General features: G+C 52.9%; 1 protein-coding gene across 1 annotated transcript in view; it reads left to right on the forward strand.

The window, feature by feature from the left end:
* The first annotated feature begins 10512 nt into the window (after window positions 1-10512).
* Window positions 10513-13572, forward strand: part of TRPV4 (transient receptor potential cation channel subfamily V member 4) — a 50415-nt gene continuing 47355 nt past the window's right edge. The window contains exon 1 of the mRNA XM_064379871.1: window positions 10513-10536. The gene's annotated coding sequence lies outside the window, so the exon portion shown is untranslated. The remainder of the gene's footprint in view (window positions 10537-13572) is intronic.

The following is a 13572-nucleotide window of genomic DNA, read 5'->3' on the forward strand; positions in this document are numbered from 1 at the left end:
ACCTGACACTTAGAAGATAGTCTAAGTGCAGTGGCATGATCTTGACTCACTGCAACCTCCGCCTCCCGAGTTCCAGCGATTCTTCTGCCTCGGCCTCCCGAGTAGCCAGCTTACAGATTGCGAGCTCTTAGCTAGGATCTACCTCTAGGGGTCCCTTTGGGGGACTCAGAAACGAGGCTGTCCCCTCCTCTGCCCCAATCCAACCTCTGCTCCTTCCTGGCTGGGTAAAGTGAGAATTCCTCACACATAGGGTTCTTTACTTTGTTGGGGGCATGGGGTAGGGAGGGTGTCCCAGGCCTCTGAAAGTCATGAGCCTCTCTCTGGAAGGTGCTTGCTCACCCCCTCACAATTTCACTCCCTGTTCTGGGACCTCCATGGACTCCCACTTACTGGGACCCAGGGACCCCAGCTGGGAAGCCCTGAATCAGTCCGCCTTCCCTGGGACCAAGGCCTCGACACCCCCATCACTGCCTGTGCCATTGCCTTCAGAAGGAAGCTACCTTTGAAGTGCTGTGGCCGGCTGTGACTGGCCCCACCCAAAGGCCACCACACCCGGCTGCCCAGAGGAATGGAATCACGGCCAGTGGCTGGACGGCTGAGAGTGGCTGTGCCCATGGCAACGGTCATCTGAGAAGAGCTTCCTCCTTACCTGGCCTCAGGTTACTGGCCCAGAGAGAATTCCAGAAGAGCCTCATTGAAGGTCCCTGGCACGGTGGGGCCCCGGTGTCTGGGACAAAAGCTAGCTATTCTTAGGACCAGGGTGGACAGAGCCGCTGATTGTCTGCAGCCTCGTTGTGTCCAGTCTCCGTGGCTTCTTGGTGAATGGGGAAAGATGTGATTTCATGGGGAAACAGACCATCAGACCCCACCTCCTCCCTGCTGGGTGACCCTGGGCAGGTTCCTTCACCTCTCTGGCTGTGCCTCCTCTCCTGCAGCTGGGAGGAGCTCATGAAGGCAGAGCCCTACACAGTGCCTCTGGCACACAGCAAGTGCTGCATAAATGCATACATGCTAGCCCCTGTGCTTCCCCTGGCCTTCCCCCCGCTAATTTCCTGTGTTTTTCCTTCTTTTTTTTTTTTGAGATGGAGTCTTACTCTGTCACCCAGGCTGGAGTGCAGTGGTGTGATCTCAGCTCACTGCAACCTCTGCCTCCCGGGTTCAAGCAATTCTCCTGCCTCAGCCTCCCGAGTAGCTTGGATTACAGGCACCTGCCACCACGCCCAGCTAATTTTTGTATTTTTAGTAGAGACAGGGTTACACCATGTTGGCTAGGCTGGTCTTGAACTCCTGACCTCAGGTGATCAACCCACCTCAGTCTCTCAAAGTGGTGGGATTACAGGCGTGACCCACCATGCTTGGCCCGTTTTTCCTTCTTATTGTCATGATTTGAGCCCATCCGTGGCATTCATAGGAAAAGAGCATAGAAGGCCGGCCAGACTGTCTCTCCATGTCTCCCACCCCGCCCCTACTCGCTGATCTCATCCTAGGGGTTGTGAGCAGGGACTCCCTTGGTGGTGAGGGGCCTGAGGCACACAGGGCAGTGGGAGGCGGTTGCTTAGTGGCTGAAAGGTGCAGCTGGAATTCAGACAATCCTGGGTTTGAATGCTGACAGCACCATCGGCAGGTATCTGTCTCCTTGGGTAAACGGCTTTCACTGTGTGGAGACTCAATTTGTCCGTCTGCAAAAGGGCAGGGAGAAGATCCGCCGACTCATTTCAGGGAGGGGTGGATGAGATGAGGATGATGGGGAGGAGGGAAGAGGGGCTGAGAGGCTGGCACAGGTGGGGCTGAGAGGCTGGCACAGGCGGGGTTGAGAGGCTGGCACAGGAGAGGCTGAGAGGCTCGGACTTGCAGGGGTCCAACCCCACATGGTAGCCTTGGCTGCATCCACACCTCAGAGACCCAACTCCAGGCCCCCAGGGACACAGACATTAACTCTTGGCCTAAACCAAGGTCAGGAGCTGTGAGGCCACCAGCCTGGCTAAGCGGGTGAAGGGTGCAGGGAAGGAAGGGAGAGAGCAGGGGCAGGACAGCAGGGAGTGTGGGGAAGGAGCAGAAAGAAGCTTCTGCCTGGGGAGGAGGAGGAGAGCTACGCTTGCTGTCTTTTGGACTCAATAGTTCTCATTCCTAAAATAGGCACAGTCAGATGGGGAAACTGATGCCAACTTCACAAGGTTTCTGGGAAGGGAGATGCGAAGGAACATATGGGAGAGCACTGGGTCAACCTGAAAGTGCTTGGGTGGGAGGGCATGGGAAGCTAGTCTTGGAGGAAGCAGGGCCACATCATGGGACTATTTATTGAACAGTTACCATGTTCCTGTACTGCCCAGCCCTTGCAAGCCCTATCATGTTTAATCCCCACAACCTGAAGAGGCAGGGGAGGTTACTGTTCCCATTTTACAGATGAGAGAAGCAAGCCTCAGAGAGGCAAGGTCACCTGCCCTAGGTCACAGCTTAGAAGTATGATGGAGCCACACCCAAATCCTTTTGACCCTAGAGACCATGTCTTTTCTCCTTCTCCTTCCTTCTCCTTCTCCTCCTCCTTCTCCTTCTTCTTCTTCTTTTGTAGAGATGGGTTCTCACTATGTTGCCCAGGCTGGTCTTGAACTCCTGGCCTCTCACCTCAGCCTCCCAAAGTGCTGGGATGACCGGCATGAGGCACTGTGCCTGGCCGTCTTCTTTTTAAAAAAAAAAAAAAAAAAACTTCACAACAGCTTTATTAAGATAGTCACATACCATACAATTCACCCATTTAAAGTATACGACTCAATAGTTTTTATTTTATTTACTTATTTATTTAATTTTTAATTAAAAAATTTTTTTGAGTCTCACTCTGTTACCCAGGCTGGAGTGCAATGGTGTGATCTCAGCTCACTGCAACCCCCGCCTCCCGGGTTCAAGCTATTCTCCTACCTGGGACTCCTGAGTAGCTGGGATTACAGGCACACAGGCATGTGCCACTACACCCAACTAATTTTTGTATTTTTAGTGGAGATGGGGTTTCACCATGTTGGCCAGGCTGGTCTAGAACTCCTGCCTCGTGATCTGCCCACATTGGCCTCTCAAAGTGCTGGGATTACAGGCGTGAGCCACTGTGCCTGGCCTTCAGTGGTTTTTAGTATAGTCACACGTATGAGCAACCATCACCAAATGTCAATTTTAGGACATTTGCATCATCCTATTTGGTTGGGCGTGGTGGTATGCGCCTGTAGTCCCAGCTGCTCAGGAGGCTGAGCCCAGGAGTTAGAGACTGCAGTGAGCTGTGGTCGCACTGCTGCACTCCAGCCTGTGAGACAGAAGAAGGAAAAGAAAGCCCATACCCTTTAGCTATTACCCTTGGCCCCCCGAATTCTTCCTTCCCCCAGCCCCTGACAACCCCTGATCTCCTTTCTGTTTCTATAGATTTGCCTCTGCTGGCCATTTCATATGAATGGAATTATGTAACATGTGGCCTTTTGGGTCTGGCCACTTAGCATCATGTTTCCGAGGTTCATCCATGTCGTTGCATGACTCAGTACGCCACTCATTTTATTGCCAAATAGTATTCCATTGTGTGGATATACTGTGTCTGCTTATCCATTGAGCATTTGAGTCATTTCCGTTTTTGGCTATTATGAATAATGCTGCTATGAACATTCAAGTTTTTCTATGGACATATGTTTTCATTTTTCTTGGTTATATTCCTGGGGTGGAATTGGTGGGTCATATGGTAACTCTAGATTTTTTTTTTTTTTTTTTTGAGACAGGATCTCACGCTGTTGCCGAGGCTGGAGTGCAGTGGCACGATCTCAGCTCACTGCAGCCTCCACCTCCTGGGCTCAAGCAATTCTTGTGCCTCAACCTCCTGAGTAGCTGGGATTACAGGTACCCGCTATCATGACCGGCTAATTTTTGCATTTTTTGTTAGAGATGGGGTTTCATCCTGTTGGCCAGGCTAGTCTCAAACTCCTGTCCTCAAGTGATTCACCCGCCTTGCCCTCCCAGAGTGCTGGGATTACAGGCGTGAGCCACCATGCCCAGCAGTAACTCTAGATTTAACATTTGGAGGAACTGCCAGACTGTTTTCCACAGCAGCCACACCAGCAGCGCTTGAAGATTCTAGCTTCTGCACTTCCTCGCCCACACTTACGGTCTGTCTCTTTGAGACTATATATATATATATTTATTTTTTTTGGCGGGATCTCGCTTTGTTGCCCAGGCTGGAGTGCAGTTCCCTGAACACAGCTCACTGCAGCCTCGACCTCCGAGGCTCAAGTGATTCTCCTGCCTCAGCTTCCCAAAATGCTGTGCTTACAGGTGTGTGCCACTGCACCTGGCCAAGAAAATATTCCTGCTGGCTATGCTACACTGTAATCTGCTGGGCTTGGGTTCAAATGTTACCAGCTGTGGAATCTCAGACAAGTGGCCTCTCTGTGCCGTTATCTATAAAAGGGTGTAATGGTGTAAGAATTCCTCCTTTCCAGGCTGTCAAGAGATGAATTGGGTTGGTGGCAGGACGGGACTCTGCTAACTGTAAAGTGAGGTGCACGCGTATTTTTTTTTTGAGATGGAGTTATGCTCTTCTTGCCCAGGCTGAAGTGCAATGGTACGATCTCAGCTCACCCCAACCTCCACCTCCTGGGTTCAAGCAATTCTCCTGCCTCAGCCTACCGAGTAGCTGGGATTACAGGCATGTGCCATCACTTGTGGCTGATTTTGTATTTTTAGAAGAGATGGGGTTTCTCCACGTTGGTCAGGCAGGTCTCAAACTCCCAATCTCAGGTGATCCGCCTGCCTTGGCCTCCCAAAGTGCTGGGCCACTGCGCCTGGCAAATGTCTTGTTTTATAACTGGATGCCCTGGGTGTAAAGTCCCTGAGATTCTTACTTGTCTGGCTCACCAATCTCCCCGCAGCATCTAGCACTGGACCTGACATACAGTAAGTACTTGTTAAATGCAGACCCTTGGCATTTAAGGGAGGTAGCCGAGTGCACCTGGTGCAGTCCAGGAGCTGCATGGAGAGCAAGGCTGCTCCCCACCTGTGGCTGCCACGTGACTCACAGCCAGTGCTAACGGCCTTGAAATTTTTTCCTTCCCTAAGAGGAAAAGTTCTTTCTGGCCAGGCAAAGTGGCTCACGCCTGTAAATCTAACACTTTGAGAGACTGAGGCAGGAGGATCACTTGAGCCCAGGAGTCTGAGACCAGCCTGGGCAACACAGGGAGACTCCCATCTCTAAAAAAAAAATTAGCCAGGCATACTGGTATGCACCTGTAGTCCCAGCTACTCAGGAGACTGAAGCAAGAGGATCACTTGAGCCCAAGAGTCTGAGGCTGCAGTGAGCCGTGATTGTGCCACTGCGCTCTAGGCTGGGTGACAGGGCGAGACTCAGCAAAATAATAGCAGTCACATGCTAGCAGCGACCTTCTTTATATTTAGTAAAACCTGCAAGGATTTGCCAGGTGCCCAAGGCTGCAGCACTTCCTCTTTCTACTCATCACTCCTGTGTGAGGCAGCTCTGGATGGCTTCAAGCAACCAGGGTTGTTGTTTTTTTTCCAATTTAAAAAATTTCAGTAAAATACACATAACATAAAATTGACCCTCTTAACCATTTTTAAGTCTACTGTTCAGGGATGTTAAATATACTCATGGCCTGGAAAGGTGGCTTGTGCCTGTAACCCCAGCACCTTGAGAGGCCAGGTTATGAGGATCACTTGTGCACAGGAGTTTGAGACCAGCTTGGGCAGCATAGTGAGACCCCACCTCTACAAAAAAAATAAAATTAAAAAAGCCAAACTTGGTGGCACGAGCCTATGGTCCCAGCTATTCAGAAGGCTGAGCAGGAGGATCGCTTGAGCCTAGGAATTTGAGGCTGCAGTGAGCTATGATCAGGCAACTGCACTGCAGCCTGGGCTAGAGAGCAATACCCTGTCTCTCTTAAAAAAAAAAAAAAGATTAACTTAAAAAGTATATTCATATTGTTGTGTGACCATCGCCATTATTCATCTCTAGAACTCTTTGAATCTTGCAAAACTGAAACCTTATACCCAACAAACAGCAACCTCCCACTCTTCTGTCTCCCAGCCTTATCAACCAGTATTTTTTTTTTGAGAAGGAGTCCTGCCCTGTCGCCTAGGCTGGAGTATAGTGGTGAAATCTTGCAACCTCTGCTTCCTGGGTTCAAGCAATTCTCCTGTGTCAGCCTCCTGAGTAGCTGGGACTACAGGCACCCACCACCACGCCAGGCTAATTTTTTTTTTCTTAAGTAGAGAGGGAGTTTCACCATATTGGTCAGACTGGTCTCGAACTCCTGACCTCAGGTGATCTACCTGTCTCGGCCTCCCAAAGTGCTGGGATTACAGGTGTGAACCACCCTGACTGCTCAGCTTTTTTTTTTTTGAGACGGAGTCTCGCTCTGTTGCCCAGGCTAGAGTGCAGTGGCTCGATCTTGGCTCACTGCAACCTCCCTCTCCTGGGTTCAAGTAATTTTCCTGCCTCAGCCTCCCAAGTAGCTGGGATTACAGATGCCTGCCACCACACCTAGCTAATTTTTGGATTTTTAGTAGAGACGGGATTTCATGATGTTGGCCAGGCTGGTCTTGAACTCCTGACATCAGGTGATCCTCCTGCCTTGGCCTCCCAAAGTGTTGGGATTACAGGTGTGAGCCACTGTACCTGGCCTACAGCCATGCCATTTTCATTTTCATCATTACTATTTCCTTCCTTCCTTCCTTCCTTCCTTCCTTCCTTCCTTCCTTCCTTTCTTTCTTTTCTTTTCTTTCTTTCTTTTTTTGAGATGGAGTCTCACTCTTGTTGCTCAGGTTGGAGTGCAGTGGCTTGATCTCAGCTCATTGCAACCTCTGCAATGAGAGAGATTCTCCTGCCTCAGCCTCTTGAGTAGCTGGGATTACAGGCGTCCACCACCACGCATGGCTAATTTTTGTACTTTTAGTAGAGACAGGGTTTCACCATGTTGGCCAGGATGGTCTTGAACTCCTGACCTCAGGTGATCCGCCTGCCTTCGCCTCCCAAAATGCTGGGATTACAGGTGTGAGCCACTCTGCCCAGCCCATCATTAGTGTTTTCACTAAATTGAGCCAACTCAGAGACTGTGGGGTAGATCCTTCCTCAGTTTGCAAATAGCAGCCTCTCCCCTGAGGTCCAGCAGCTGGAAAGTGAAAGTTTACAATTCCTGGAGGTATATATATATATATATATATATATATATATATATATAGAGAGAGAGAGAGAGAGAGAGAGAGAGAGAGAGAGAGAGAATGTGTGTGTGTGAACCCCTGAATAGGAGTGATGTGTTCACCACCAGTGTGAAACATTTACAAAGAAACAAACGCCAATAATTAACTCACTGAGCATAGAAGCATGGGGGGTGAGGGGGAGGAGTATTGCCAAGTAAACTTTTCTTGCAACAGGCTGTGAGGTAGGGTTTGCTGTACCCATTTTGCAAATGGGAAACAGGCTTGGAGAGGAGTGTGGCCTCTCCAAAAGCTGCTCCCTCCGTGGTGGGGGTGGGGTGGGGAAGAGAACCCTTTGAGAGTCCGGAGTAAACAGGCAGCTGTCTGGCAGTGGAGAGGAAGGTAAACACAGGACCCCTCACACCTCCCTGACAGACAGCTATCTGCTGGGGGCCCTCAGGGCTGGGGCTGGGGCTGGGGCTGGGGCTGGGCCAGGTTGAGAGTGGAGGAGTGAGTCGGGCCCATTTCTGCAGAAAGACCTGTCTCAAATTCAAAGAAAATGGCAAGGGTGATTCCGGCCACAGGAGGCTGATGTTGGGGACCAGAACTGCAGGAGATGGGGCTGGGCATGGTGACCTCCTCTCTAAGCTCGGAGGGAAGGGGGCTGAGCTCTCAGCATCAGTGTCGCTAACCCAACTCTTTCCTGATTCCCATTTCATAGATGGGGCAACTGAGGCTGCCATGCGGGGAAGTGACTCGTCTTGGGCTAGGCAGCTGGAGCTTGGCCTCTGCACCAGACGCCTGGGTTCAAACCCTGCCCTGCCGCTGGTGGGAGAAAGAGCTGTGGTGGGAGCTGTGGGCAAGAGCTTCCCTCTCTCTGTGCCTCAGTTTCCTCACCCAAAAAATGGGTATCAGTGTCCATGAAGCAAGAGAACATGTTCATGACCACAGGTCTAGCACCTGGCACTTAGTAGATGCTTTAAAAGTACTGGTTGATGGCTGGGTGTGGTGGCTCATGTCTGTAATCCCAGCATTTTGGGAGGCCAAGGTGGGAGGATTACCTGAGGTCAGGAGTTCAAGACCAGCCTGGCCAACATGGTGAAACCCCATCTCTACTAAAAATACAAAAATTAGCTGGGTGTGGTTGCAGGCACCTGTAATCCTTGCTACTTGGGAGGTTGAGGCAGGAGAATCGCTTGAAGTCGGGAGAGGGAGGTTGCAGTGAGCCAATCACTGCACTCCAGCCCGGAGAGTGAGATTCTGTCTCAAAAAAAAAAAAAAAAACTACCAGGTACCATAGCTCACACCTGTAATCCTAGCACTTTGAGAGGTCAGGGTGGGAGGATCATCTGAGGCCAGGAGTTTGAGACCAGCCTGGCCAACGTGGTGAAACCTTGTCTGTACTAAAAATACAAAAAATTAGCCAGGTGTGGTGGTGAGCGCCTGTAATCCTAGCTATATAGGAGGCTGAGGCAGGAGAATCGCTTGAACTCAGGAGACAGAGGTTGCAGTGAGCCAAGATCACACCGCTGCACTCCAGCCTAGGTGACAGAGTGAGATTCCAACTCAAAAAAAAAAAAAAAAAAACCTCTGCATAGCCAGGAGCCCCAGTGCTCCCAGCATCTTCACTGGGACAGTGAGGTGAGGACTTCTGTACACCCCACTCTACAGGGGGATGTGGAGGCGCTGAGGCACAAAGGTGAAGGGACTTGCATAGGGCTGCTGGGTTAGTGAGTCACAGAGCCAAGCTGTGGGCCCACTATAGGCTTTCCAGCCACCCTGAAGGAAGTGAGCTGCCCATCCTGTGGAGGTATTCAAGTGGACTCAGCATTGGGTAGAGGGTATGGCCATGTGTTAGGGCTTACCTTTGTTATCTGACCAAAAAAAAAAAACCATGGTGGGTGTGGTGACTTACACCTGTAGTCTCAGTGCTTTGGCAGATTGAAGTGGGAGGATCATTTGAGGCCAAGAGTTCAAGACCAGCCTGCACAACACAGTGAGACCCCCCCCGCTCCCCGCTTCTACAAAAAAGTAAAAATTAGTGGAGTGTGGTGGCATATGCCTGTACTCCTAGTTACTCAGAAGGCTGAGGTAGGAGGATCACTTGAGGCCAGGAGTTTGAGGCTGTGGTGAGCCGTGATTGTGCCACCACACTCCAACCTGGGTGATGGAGGGAGAACATGTGTGAAAAAGAATAATAATAAATAAATAGCCGGGTGCAGTGGCTCCTGTCTGTAATCCCAGCACTTTGGGAGTCCTGGGCGGGCAGATCAACAGAGGTCAGGAGTTCGAGGCCATCCTGACCAACATGGAAAAACCACGTCTCTACTAAAACACACAAAATTAGCCGGGCGTGGTGGTGAATGCCTGTAATACTACCTACTCAGAAGGCGGAGGCAGAGGCAGGAGAATCGCTTGAACCCAGGAGCTGAGATCATGCCGTTGCACTCCAGCCTGGGCAACAAGAGTGAAACTCCATCTCAAAAATAAAACAAACAAACAACAAAAAAAACCACATTGAGCTGGGCACGGTGACCCAGCACTAATGAGGCAGGTGGATCACTTGAACCCTGCAGTTTGAGACCAGCCGTGGCAACATAGTGAGACCGTATCGCTACAAAAAATTAAATAAAATTAGCCAAGCATAGTGGTGGGCGCCTGTGGTCCCAGTTGCTAGGGAGGCTGATACGGGAGGATTGCTTGACCTCTGGTGGTGGAGGCTGCAGTGAGTCATGCTCGCGCCACTGCACCCCAGCCTGGACAACAGAGTGAGACCCTGTCTCAAAAACAACAGCAACAAAACATATTGATGGCCTCCTCCGAGCCAGGCTCCGTGGTGAGCACTGGGTGAAGCCCGAGGAGAACAGCTCACATTGATTTACCCCTGAACCAGCACTATGGGCCATACCCGAGGGGAGGAGCAAATGGAGGGAACTGTCTGCTGAATGAATGAATGAGCAAACGCGTGGAGGACCCGACCGGGACGCCCATTAACAGACGAGGACACAGTCCCAGGGCGACCGAAATCCCGGAGCAAGAGCGAATGGGAGCCGATTCCAAGCAGAGTTCCCCCCAATGATCGCCTGCCTCTCCATGCAGGGATCGCGACGCCCATTTCCCAGGCGAGGAAACTGAGGCCGCGGCCCTCGCCTGGCGGGCGGGGTGCGAGCCGGGGCCGCCCCTTCCAGGGCCTGAGCTCAGCGGAGTCCGCGGGCCGGCGGGTGGGCGGGGAGCAGGCCGGGGGCGGCGCGCGGCTGGAACCTGAGCCGGCGGAGGAGGGACCCGCGGGCGGACGGGCGCCGGGCGGTCCGGCCGGGATTCAGGAAGCACGGAGCTCCCGGCCGCCGGCGCCCAGCCGACCCGGAGGTGAGTGGGACCCGGGCTCAGGAGGGGCGGCCCAGCCGAGGGCCCCTCGCGCCCCTGGGGGCGTCTCTGTGGCCCGTCCGGTTCCGGGGGTCCCGAGGCTCCGAAGTGTGGGCCGGGGGCTCGCGAGGCGGGAGGCGCGAGGTTCCCCGGGCGCCGGCCTCTCCGCTAAGTGCCCTGGGGCCGGACACCGGCTCTTTGGGCCTCGGTTTTATCACCTGTGAAATGGGCACCTACGCGGGTCCTGGGGTAGCTGGTCCGGGGAGGGCGGTCCAGTTCCCTGAGACCCCAAGCCAGGGACCCAAAGGCCCGGAGCTCTGCAACCTACCTGAGGGGACTTGGAAGAGGGATTTGGGCGGGGGGGCTAAGGTTTGCCCTTGGCCTCTGAGCATGTCGGAGGAAATTTGGAGTCTGGAGCTTCCAAAGGCTACTTCTTGGTTACTGAGTCCCAGAGAGACGGCTGTTTCCTCCTAAAAGCATGAAACTCTTTAACCTATAGTTCTGCCCTGGACTCTCAGGAAGGCCCTGGGCAGAGGGAGAGACAGACTCCCACACTCCCCACTTGCCTGGAAATACCAACCACAGACACGTTATCCAGCCGCCCCCGCCCTAGCCTGCCCCAGCTGTCCCCTCTGTCTGTGCTCTCTGTTTTGCAGATGGGGACACTGAGGCTTAGGGCGGGAATCTAACCAATCGGGATTTAAACTAGGGGCTGCCCTGCGCCAAAGCCCTCCCCTACCACACCAGGTGGCCTGTCCTGGGGCCAGCTCTGCACACAGGACCTGGTGCCCACGGGGTGCTTGGGAAGTGACAGAGCAGAGGTGGCCTATGACTGTTCGGGCTCAGCTGCTAAAACAAAGGCCTCTGCTGCGGGCAGGGGGGCCGTGAACCCCTCAAATGCTGGGCAGATGCCCTGTGGGAGCTTTGTTCTGGGATGCTAAGACCTGCTTGAGGATTTAAGCTTTGCCACTTTGGCTCTGGGCAAGGGGGTAACTCGGGATTGGCTCCTGAGGAGGGCGAGAGGTGGGCTTTTTGGGGAGCATGGGTAGAAAGTTCAGGCTGGGTCATCTGCGAGGTGGAGAGCAGGCCTGTGTGGGGCTGGGGGTGTGTGCTCTGCAGTCCCCTGCTGTGTGACCTTGGGCTAGGTGCTTAGCAGTCTGAGCCTCTGTGTCCTCTCCTCGGTAATACTGGGGTGCCTGAGGGCAAGCCCCAGGGCTGCCGTGAGGACCTCTGCCCTTGGAGGAACCTGGCTCGGCCACTGTTGGTTGCCATTGTTTCAACAGTTGTTGCTGCCCCAGACGTTTTCCTAACAGAGGGTGAAAAAAGTCAATTGGCCATTTCCACGTTTCTCTAGTTCATTCTGTCTGAAGAACGGTGGGAACCAGAAAGGCTGGGGACCCACCTTAACTGGTGGATTGTAGGGAGAAGGGACCCCAGACACAAACGGCAAATGGCAGTCATAGCTCAGGGCGGTTCACTTTGTAAGACCAAGGCGGGGCTGTTTGGAATGGAGGTAGCCAGGGAATGGTTGCCTGAACAAGAAGGGCGTGATGCCCCAGGAGGGAGGCTTCACATGAGCTCTGGTGAGGATGGGATTCCCCAGGTGAAACCCAGACACCTTATATCTGGGGCAGGGGCTGTGGAGTTTCCTCCTGCCTCATCCGGTGCCAGCCGTTCCTCTGCCACTTACTCCCTCCTCCAGTAAATGTTCTCTGCAAGCTCACCTGTGCCAGCTCTGGGCTGGGCACTGGAGCACTGAGATGCCTCAAATCCCAGCCTCGCTCTAGCCTGTGCAGGGAAGGATTTCCCCTGGTGCAGCTGTGGCCCCCAGGGAGGAGCTCCCACACCTGACTGTGGGCATCTAGCAAGGTGAGCATGGCCAGCGCTTAGTAAATGTATGCTGTGGAATGAATGGAGGTCAGGGGAGAACGCCAGAGGGTAGGAGGACCAGAAGGACCCACGAGGGCTGGGTCAAGGTGGTGTTTGAGCCACACCTTGAAGAATAAATGCAGAAGTAGAAGAAAGGGTATTCAGGCAAAGAGAATGGCGCTAGCAGAGACAGGACTTTTACCTGTTACCAGGTGGCTACACCTGGGGTTTACAGAGCAGAGAAATCGTTCTGTTTGTCTGGAGTTTGTGACGTGACCGAAAGGGTGAGGGATCAGACAGGCAGGGGCTAAGCCAGGCGCAGAGGCCCAGAGGTCCTGGCTGGGAGTGACATGGTTGTTGGTGTGTTCTAGAAAGGCCGCTCTGGCTGCAGAGTGGGAAAGATTGGAGGATCCTAGAGGGAGAGCTGGCGCCAAGGCTGGGGAAGTCGTCCAAGCTCCGAGTGGAGAGGGGCAGCTGGAAGGAGATGTAGGCTGGACGGAAACACTCAAGACTTAGCCTCCCGTGCCTGGCACATACTAGGTGCTCAGCCAGTGTTGATGGCATGGTTGTCTGAACAAATGCTTCTGAGATGGTCAAAGTCCTTAGAGTTCCTTCCTCTATTCCTAGGGGGATGGGGTCCACATGAAGTGGGTGCCTCTACCCCACGCAGGCCCTTGACCCTGCTGCCTGCCTCAGTTTCCCCCACTTGACTTTGGGAAAGACACGCCAGTCTGTTCTCCAAATTATAGGGACCCAAGTAACAGCTCCTCTTGTCACAAATAGCATCCGGGGAGCCAAGAGAGCATTTATTTCATGCTGGTGGGCCCTCTGGAATGCTCCGCATCACCAGTTTGGAGCAGAATTCACCTGTTAAAGATTAATTCAGATTTCTTGAGATAACTTGTGGTCTTCGGCCCTGTGGCTGCTGTTCTGAACTCTGGGTACAAGGTTCTGTCTGGCTTTAGCCAAGCCTGGGTTGCATTGACAATTATGATGGTGGCAAGCCTTTACTGAGTGCTCACTGTGTGCCAAGCAGTGAGCCAAGCACTCTCAGCACATTTGGATACAAAACTGTGATTGTCCCCTTTTTCAGAGGGCAGAATGAGGTCTGGAGGGTAAGTCACTTGTCTAGGTTCTCTCAGCTGAGAAGGGCAGAGCTGGGACCTGAAT

Source organism: Aotus nancymaae, unplaced genomic scaffold (genome assembly GCF_030222135.1).
Source record: "Aotus nancymaae isolate 86718 unplaced genomic scaffold, 86718_ANA_hifiasm-v0.15.2.pri h1tg000021l, whole genome shotgun sequence".
Lineage (NCBI taxonomy): Eukaryota > Metazoa > Chordata > Mammalia > Primates > Aotidae > Aotus > Aotus nancymaae.